Source organism: Engystomops pustulosus, chromosome 10 (genome assembly GCF_040894005.1).
Source record: "Engystomops pustulosus chromosome 10, aEngPut4.maternal, whole genome shotgun sequence".
NCBI classification, from domain to species: domain Eukaryota; kingdom Metazoa; phylum Chordata; class Amphibia; order Anura; family Leptodactylidae; genus Engystomops; species Engystomops pustulosus.
The window spans coordinates 103547387-103556803 of NC_092420.1; the positions used below are offsets into that span (position 1 = coordinate 103547387).

Here is a 9417-nt window from a genome sequence, read left to right on the forward strand (position 1 = left end):
CTCGTTGTCTTGGGGGGGGACATGCTCGTTGTCTAGGGGTCAGGGGGAGACATGCTCGTTGTCTAGCAGGGGGAAATGCTCGTTGTCTAGGGGGGGAAATCCTCGTTGTCTAGGGGGGGGACATGCTCGTTGTCGCAGTAAAGGGGAGGGGTCCTATGGAGCGCAGTAAAGGGGAGGGGTCCTATGGAGCGCAGTAAAGGGGAGGGGTCCTATGGAGCGCAGTAAAGGGGAGGGGTCCTATGGAGCGCAGTAAAGGGGAGGGGTCCTATGGAGCGCAGTAAAGGGGAGGGGTCCTATGGAGCGCAGTAAAGGGGAGGGGTCCTATGGAGCGCAGTAAAGGGGAGGGGTCCTATGGAGCGCAGTAAAGGGGAGGGGTCCTATGGAGCGCAGTAAAGGGGAGGAGTCCTATTGAGCGCGCAGTGAAAGCCATAAAAAACACATTTGATATTTTCCTTCCCGCTTCCCAGTACAGGGCCTGGAATATTTAATACTGTCACTAGGAAGTATAATTTGTTACGCAGAAACAGGCCGCACACAGCTCTGTACATGGAAAAATAAAAAAGTTATTGATTTTTGAAAGTGGGGAGTGAAATATGGAAACGCAAAAATTGTTCCGTCAGAGTAATGGAGCAGACGGCCGTGTATGACCATTCTGCTCCATTACCGTCATAGAGCGATGACATGGACCTTATGTGGACCCCAACAGACCCCTTGTTTTCATGATCTATGGGGGTCACATCACTGAAACCCCCACACATCAGCAGGTTAAGCCCTGTCCTATGGATAGGGCCTAACTTGTATTTGTGGGAAAACCCCTTTAACCCCTTAACGCTCTGCGCCGTAGCTCTACGACGCAGAGAGTATAAGGAGTGTATGAAGAGGGCTCACGGGCTGAGTCTTCTTCATACAAGGTGGGGGGTTTTGCATGTTGCAGAAAACCCCCACCGCTAATAACCGCAGTCGGTCATTGTCGCCGGCAAAGTCTTTTTTACGATCGCTGTGCCCCCGAACGTCATCGGGGGGCGGCGATCGTTTGCCGTGGTAGCCTCGGGTCTTCTTTTGACACGAGGCTACATGGCTTCTGCAGGTTCGTTACAATGAGCCAGAAGTATTGCTGTATATGGTAGGAGCGATCTGACCATCTAGGGTTAATGTACCGTAGATGGTCTAAGAAATAGTGGAAAAAAAAGAAAAAACAGGTTTTAAAAATAAAAAAAATTTATAAAATATTAAAAATTCTAATCACCTCCCTTTCCCTAGAACGGATATAAAACATAATAAACAGTAAAGATCACAGACATATTAGGTATCGCCGCGTCCCAAAATGCCCGATCTATCAAAATATAAAAACGGTTACGGGCGGCGGTGACCTCCGAGGCGGGAAATGGCGCCCAAATGTCCGAAATGCGACTTTTACACCTTTTTACATCACATAAAAAATGAAATTAAAAATGATCAAAATGTCGCACAGACCTCAAAATGGTAGCAATGAAAACGTCGCCTCATTTCGCCAAAAATGACCCCACCCCCAGCTCCGTGCACCGAAATATGAAAAAGTTATTAGCGTCAGAAGATGGCAAAAATTTTTTTTTTTTTTTGCACACATGCGTTTAATTTTTGAAAATGTATTAAAACACAATAAAACCTATAAATCCGGTATCACCGCGATCGCACCAAACCAAAGAATAAAGCTGAGGTGTTATTTTGAGTGCACAGTCAAAGTCGAAAAAACTGAGCCCACAAGAACGTGACATGTGCGGTTTTTTAAAAATTTTTTTCCACATTTGGAATTTTTTGCAGCTTCGCAGTACACGGCATGTTAAAATAAATAACATTACGGGAAAGTAAAATTTGTTACGCACAAAATAAGCCCTCACACAGCTCTGTACACGGAAAAATGAAAAAGTTATGGATTTTTGAAGTTGGAGAGCGAGAAATGAGAGAAAAACCCTGCGTCCTTAAGGGGTTAAGGGATTAAGTATATGGTACAATAAAAACAGAATAGAAGGCACTGGGGGGGTTAGGGATGGGGGCAGGGGGTCTATGGAGGAAAGTGAAGTGTTTAACCCTTTAGCTGCTGCCTGCAGTCACTGTAGAGTACCTGTTATCACACTGCAGCAGCTGCACACACTCGGCTCTGCTTCATCAGACGAACTTCAGTGAGGAGCAGGAGGAGGTGGGGGCAGGGAGCCATTGATGTAGCAGTGCTGGAGAGTTCCTGCCTGCACGGAGGATGATCCCCTGGGGCTGCTGTGCAGGGGCAGTGCAGAGAACATGACACTCTGCACTGCTCCATCCATCCATCCATCCATGTGCCTGCAAGTGGCAGCCTGAGGACAGGGAGGGCTCTGCCTCCCAGGGGAGGGGATGGGGGAGGTGCCGGCTCTGCAGCAGACAGCCCGGGAGCTGGAGAGGAGGAGGACGCTGTACCCCGCCCCCTGGCTTCTCTGTATCCTGAGCAGGACGGGGGCGGGACTCGGGGGCGGGACTCGGGGGGGGGGGGGCGGGACTCGGGGGCGGGACAAAACGGAAAAATCCGTGAAACCGCAAAAAAACCGGGACTTTCACTTAACGGTCCGTGCAGGCGGGACAAGGGTTAAAAAACGGGACTGTCCCGCCCAAAACGGGACGGTTGGGAGGTATGCTGTTACATAGTATAAGGTCATTTATAAACATCTATTGTGACCTTGTGATTCCATCGATCAGCTGTGATCTGTGGAGTAAATAGGAAGTGAATACTCGATTCTGCAGCAGCGCCTCCACAGGCCGAGCGCAGTATTACACAGACCTCTGCTGCTCCTTATGACACGCACCGGGAAGATGTGGCTGTAACTGGGGTCTGAGAACGCCCTAAAAGGGTCTGGAAAATGTCTCATTAGGGCGACGTTCAGTGAAATGTTCCTTTTCTACAAATCTCCCGTCGCTGCAGGAGGAGTAAACGGAGGGATAACGAGGCTCCGTATGTCCGGGGACATAACACAGGGACGTCCTGGGAAAGCTCCGGCCCGGAATGCTGGATACACATGGAAGTTTAGGGATGATTGATGTGTGGAAAGTGACGCTGCACTAACAGCGACGTGTGAGGCGTCAGACCCCAGAATACGGCTCATACTAATCAGGAGTCTCTGCTCTCCCATCAGAATCCATCCTGATAAACCAGGGACTCTTACTTATTGATCCAGGCACCAAAACTATTTGTTATCCGTGGTCTCCTTTCTTTTAATGTCAATGTTTACAATTATGCTAATGAGCCAGAATGGCTATAGGGTGTTATCAGAATCCCACCGTGCTGCAGCTTCACAGGCTGTAACACTGTACAGAAGTACCTCAATCTCCCACTGTGTGAGATAACATCAGGCAGAGGGAGCAGAAGGAGAGAAAGACAGTGTAACAGCCTGGGAAGCTACAGCACAAAGGAGCTCTGGCAATCATTCTGGGACTGTAGCTTCTCCATGTCCTCACACTGCTGTGCCCGTTGATCTCTGCATTGAACTGCCTCCAAGCCTCTTCTGACAGCGGTGAGTTTATACTGAACTGTTCAACCAGAAGCCGTGACGAGGAGCTGAAGAGACGCCTCCAGTGCACTTGGCGTAACTACAATCCTGGAGTATAAATCCAAACATCACAGTCCTGCTGCTACTAATAACATACACAATAATGATTACATATCTCTCCAGGGCCAATGCCTGGCTGCAGAGAGCACAGAGCACAGCTGTGTGAGGACACGCCTCCAGTGCACTTAGTGAAGGTACAATCCTGGAGTATAATTCCATATATCACAGTCCTGCTGCTACTAATGACATACACATTAGTGTGATTACACATCTCTCCAGGGACTATATTGGTCGCAGTCCTCACTGCAGAAGGATCTCAGTCTGTACAGTGTGCAGGAGCTCCCCCTGTTGGTGGCTTGTTGCAGTCATAATGTAAATCTATAAGGAATGGGATTGGGGAGAGTAGATCCAATGATCCGCAGAATATTTCCGACCTTCCCTGACACGGCGCCCGTCCTCCTCACAATCTGCAGTCCTCGTGTCACATCTCGCATGGATCAGACGTTCAGTTTCTTGGCCGGGAATCAGAGGAGACTCCGTGTTTGTCCATGTGATTGCAGCTGGTAACATGGCGCAGGACAGAACCTGATCCGCAGCTGCAGGTCCACCAGTAACATAGCGATGTAGCAGAGCTGAATGTGTTGTGTAGCATCTGCTGTGGTCCTGAGCAGAATCGCAGATGTCACACAACAAACTCAACTCTGCTACATCTCAAGCAGCGACATAGTTCTCCGATCTGCGGGATACAACACCCAACATGACAGCACAGGGTCTCAGCCTCAGGACGCAACTACACCCAACATCTCTGCTTTGTAGATATTGAGGGTTATCCGTGGTCACATGACTGAGGAAAGGTCTATACTTAATATATAAACATAAAAATAGCGCACGCCGTCAGATACAACCACCACAACGAATCCCAAACTCAAGACCTTCCATCTTCTTGTCAATTTCTCGTCCCCCAGTTTTGCTTCAGCCCCTCCCATCATCCACATGTCCAGACCCCCCCCCATTGTCTTCTCTACCCCCCCTTCTATTGTCCCTCACCTTGAAGACAGAGATGGCGGAGGAGAGCGTCACTTCATGTCCAGTCTCCCTCTGATTGCAGCCGGTTCCAGCCCAGATGTGGGACGGGGATGTCCTGCCCTCCCTGGCAGATGTCGGGGGCTCGGTGGAGGGGAGAGGCCGGACCTGCTTATTACAGATTTGGATTTGTGATATTGGGGATTTGTCCCATGGATGGAGTCCTGGAAAGTTCATGTTCTGCTGCCCCAAGTCTGGTGTCATTGTGCCCCCTGTGGGCCGCTGAGGGCAGTGCAGGTCCCCCTATAGCCCGGGCTGCACCTGCTTGTACCCGGATTGGGGTGTACGGAAATATATAACCAGGAGGAGAAGGGACCTGACACCCCCAGAACTTCGGTAATTCTGCATTTTTGGGTGGAGTCCACACAGCGCAGCGCCGGGCGCCCCCCGATAATCTGCCCCGGGGGAGGACACTATTTCGCTGCCTCCATCTCTGGTTCTTTATCTCAGGGAAAGGAAAGACGAAATCCTTTTCTTTTATAAGATGTTGTTCCTATAGGATCGAGGCGTCGGAAGTGACTCTTCTCCTGCAACCACTGAACTTGACTCGTCTCAGATTTCACATAAAAGAGGGAATCCTAGAAATGACATATTACCCCTACCTCATACCTCAGGGGCTGCTGGGGCAAAACCTGGGGGCAGGGATCAGCTGTGGTATATAGGGAACCTATCAGCAAGTGCCTGCAGCGCCACCACAGGGGGGGGCAAGTATTACACAGTATGACCGAGGCAATGGGTCAGGACGGGTAGGTCCTTGTTGTCCAAAGATCCAGAGCAGGAGATCACGGGTCACATGTCCGGTTCATGATGAGGAGTTTCTAAACCCTGAGGGGGGGGGGGGGTCATTATACGACCCGACCCGCACCCAATATACAAACATTTCACCTCTTCCAGAACTTACAATAAAAGCCACTCACAGCAGGGATCATAAAGTAGGGATCATCGGAGAATGACCTGATACTTGGGTCACCTGCTCATACGAGGTCCAGCGCCGGGCCCAGAGCGGTGGCTACACCTGGTTACTGCACCGGAGACCACACACCTGCTCATACGAGGTCCAGCGCCAGGCCCAGAGCGGTGGCTACACCTGGTTACTGCACCGGAGACCACACACCTGCTCATACGAGGTCCAGCGCCGGGCCCAGAGCGGTGGCTACACCTGGTTACTGCACCGGAGACCACACACCTGCTCATACGAGGTCCAGCGCCGGGCCCAGAGCGGTGGCTACACCTGGTTACTGCACCGGAGACCACACACCTGCTCATACGAGGTCCAGCGCCGGGCCCAGAGCGGTGGCTACACCTGGTTACTGCACCGGAGACCACGCACCTGCTCATACGAGGTCCAGCGCCGGGCCCAGAGCGGTGGCTACACCTGGTTACTGCACCGGAGACCACACACCTGCTCATACGAGGTCCAGCGCTGGGCCCAGAGCGGTGGCTACACCTGGTTACTGCACCGGAGACCACACACCTGCTCATACGAGGTCCAGCGCCGGGCCCAGAGCGGTGGCTACACCTGGTTACTGCACCGGAGACCACACACCTGCTCATACGAGGTCCAGCGCCAGGCCCAGAGCGGTGGCTACACCTGGTTACTGCACCGGAGACCACACACCTGCTCATACGAGGTCCAGCGCCGGGCCCAGAGCGGTGGCTACACCTGGTTACTGCACCGGAGACCACACACCTGCTCATACGAGGTCCAGCGCCGGGCCCAGAGCGGTGGCTACACCTGGTTACTGCACCGGAGACCACACACCTGCTCATACGAGGTCCAGCGCCAGGCCCAGAGCGGTGGCTACACCTGGTTACTGCACCGGAGACCACACACCTGCTCATACGAGGTCCAGCGCCGGGCCCAGAGCGGTGGCTACACCTGGTTACTGCACCGGAGACCACACACCTGCTCATACGAGGTCCAGCGCCGGGCCCAGAGCGGTGGCTACACCTGGTTACTGCACCGGAGACCACACACCTGCTCATACGAGGTCCAGCGCCGGGCCCAGAGCGGTGGCTACACCTGGTTACTGCACCGGAGACCACACACCTGCTCATACGAGGTCCAGCGCCGGGCCCAGAGCGGTGGCTACACCTGGTTACTGCACCGGAGACCACACACCTGCTCATACGAGGTCCAGCGCCAGGCCCAGAGCGGTGGCTACACCTGGTTACTGCACCGGAGACCACACACCTGCTCATACGAGGTCCAGCGCCGGGCCCAGAGCGGTGGCTACACCTGGTTACTGCACCGGAGACCACACACCTGCTCATACGAGGTCCAGCGCCGGGCCCAGAGCGGTGGCTACACCTGGTTACTGCACCGGAGACCCCACACCTGCTCATACGAGGTCCAGCGCCGGGCCCAGAGCGGTGGCTACACCTGGTTACTGCACCGGAGACCACACACCTGCTCATACGAGGTCCAGCGCCGGGCCCAGAGCGGTGGCTACACCTGGTTACTGCACCGGAGACCACACACCTGCTCATACGAGGTCCAGCGCCGGGCCCAGAGCGGTGGCTACACCTGGTTACTGCACCGGAGACCACACACCTGCTCATACGAGGTCCAGCGCCAGGCCCAGAGCGGTGGCTACACCTGGTTACTGCACCGGAGACCACACACCTGCTCATACGAGGTCCAGCGCCGGGCCCAGAGCGGTGGCTACACCTGGTTACTGCACCGGAGACCACACACCTGCTCATACGAGGTCCAGCGCCGGGCCCAGAGCGGTGGCTACACCTGGTTACTGCACCGGAGACCACACACCTGCTCATACGAGGTCCAGCGCCAGGCCCAGAGCGGTGGCTACACCTGGTTACTGCACCGGAGACCACACACCTGCTCATACGAGGTCCAGCGCCGGGCCCAGAGCGGTGGCTACACCTGGTTACTGCACCGGAGACCACACACCTGCTCATACGAGGTCCAGCGCCGGGCCCAGAGCGGTGGCTACACCTGGTTACTGCACCGGAGACCACACACCTGCTCATACGAGGTCCAGCGCCAGGCCCAGAGCGGTGGCTACACCTGGTTACTGCACCGGAGACCACACACCTGCTCATACGAGGTCCAGCGCCGGGCCCAGAGCGGTGGCTACACCTGGTTACTGCACCGGAGACCACACACCTGCTCATACGAGGTCCAGCGCCGGGCCCAGAGCGGTGGCTACACCTGGTTACTGCACCGGAGACCACACACCTGCTCATACGAGGTCCAGCGCCGGGCCCAGAGCGGTGGCTACACCTGGTTACTGCACCGGAGACCACACACCTGCTCATACGAGGTCCAGCGCCGGGCCCAGAGCGGTGGCTACACCTGGTTACTGCACCGGAGACCACACACCTGCTCATACGAGGTCCAGCGCCGGGCCCAGAGCGGTGGCTACACCTGGTTACTGCACCGGAGACCCCACACCTGCTCATACGAGGTCCAGCGCCGGGCCCAGATCGGTGGCTACACCTGGTTACTGCACCGGAGACCACACACCTGCTCATACGAGGTCCAGCGCCGGCCCAGAGCGGTGGCTACACCTGGTTACTGCACCGGAGACCACACACCTGCTCATACGAGGTCCAGCGCCGGGCCCAGAGCGGTGGCTACACCTGGTTACTGCACCGGAGACCACGCACCTGCTCATACGAGGTCCAGCGCCGGGCCCAGAGCGGTGGCTACACCTGGTTACTGCACCGGAGACCACGCACCTGCTCATACGAGGTCCAGCGCCGGGCCCAGAGCGGTGGCTACACCTGGTTACTGCACCGGAGACCACACACCTGCTCATACGAGGTCCAGCGCCGGGCCCAGAGCGGTGGCTACACCTGGTTACTGCACCGGAGACCACGCACCTGCTCATACGAGGTCCAGCGCCGGGCCCAGATCGGTGGCTACACCTGGTTACTGCACCGGAGACCACACACCTGCTCATACGAGGTCCAGCGCTGGGCCCAGAGCGGTGGCTACACCTGGTTACTGCACCGGAGACCACACACCTGCTCATACGAGGTCCAGCGCCGGGCCCAGAGCGGTGGCTACACCTGGTTACTGCACCGGAGACCACACACCTGCTCATACGAGGTCCAGCGCCGGGCCCAGAGCGGTGGCTACACCTGGTTACTGCACTGGAGACCACACACCTGCTCATACGAGGTCCAGCGCCGGGCCCAGAGCGGTGGCTACACCTGGTTACTGCACCGGAGACCACACACCTGCTCATACGAGGTCCAGCGCCGGGCCCAGAGCGGTGGCTACACCTGGTTACTGCACCGGAGACCACACACCTGCTCACACGAGGTCCAGCGCCGGGCCCAGAGCGGTGGCTACACCTGGTTACTGCACCGGAGACCACACACCTGCTCATACGAGGTCTAGCGCCGGGCCCAGAGCGGTGGCTACACCTGGTTACTGCACCGGAGACCACACACCTGCTCATACGAGGTCCAGCGCCGGGCCCAGAGCGGTGGCTACATCTGGTTACTGCACCGGAGACCACACACCTGCTCATACGAGGTCCAGCGCCGGGCCCAGAGCGGTGGCTACACCTGGTTACTGCACCGGAGACCTCACACCTGCTCATACGAGGTCCAGCGCCGGGCCCAGAGCGGTGGCTACATCTGGTTACTGCACCGGAGACCACACACCTGCTCATACGAGGTCTAGCGCCGGGCCCAGAGCGGTGGCTACACCTGGTTACTGCACCGGAGACCACACACCTGCTCATACGAGGTCCAGCGCCGGGCCCAGAGCGGTGGCTACACCTGGTTACTGCACCGGAGACCA

At 56.1% G+C, this 9417-nt stretch overlaps 1 protein-coding gene across 1 annotated transcript in view; it reads right to left on the minus strand.

Moving 5' to 3' along the window:
• The window catches only part of PODN (podocan), a 43133-nt gene extending 38326 nt beyond the window's left edge, over positions 1-4807 (minus strand). Inside the window, exon 1 of the mRNA XM_072128351.1 lies at positions 4602-4807. The gene's annotated coding sequence lies outside the window, so the exon portion shown is untranslated. The remainder of the gene's footprint in view (positions 1-4601) is intronic.
• Between the last annotated feature and the right edge of the window lie 4610 nt (positions 4808-9417).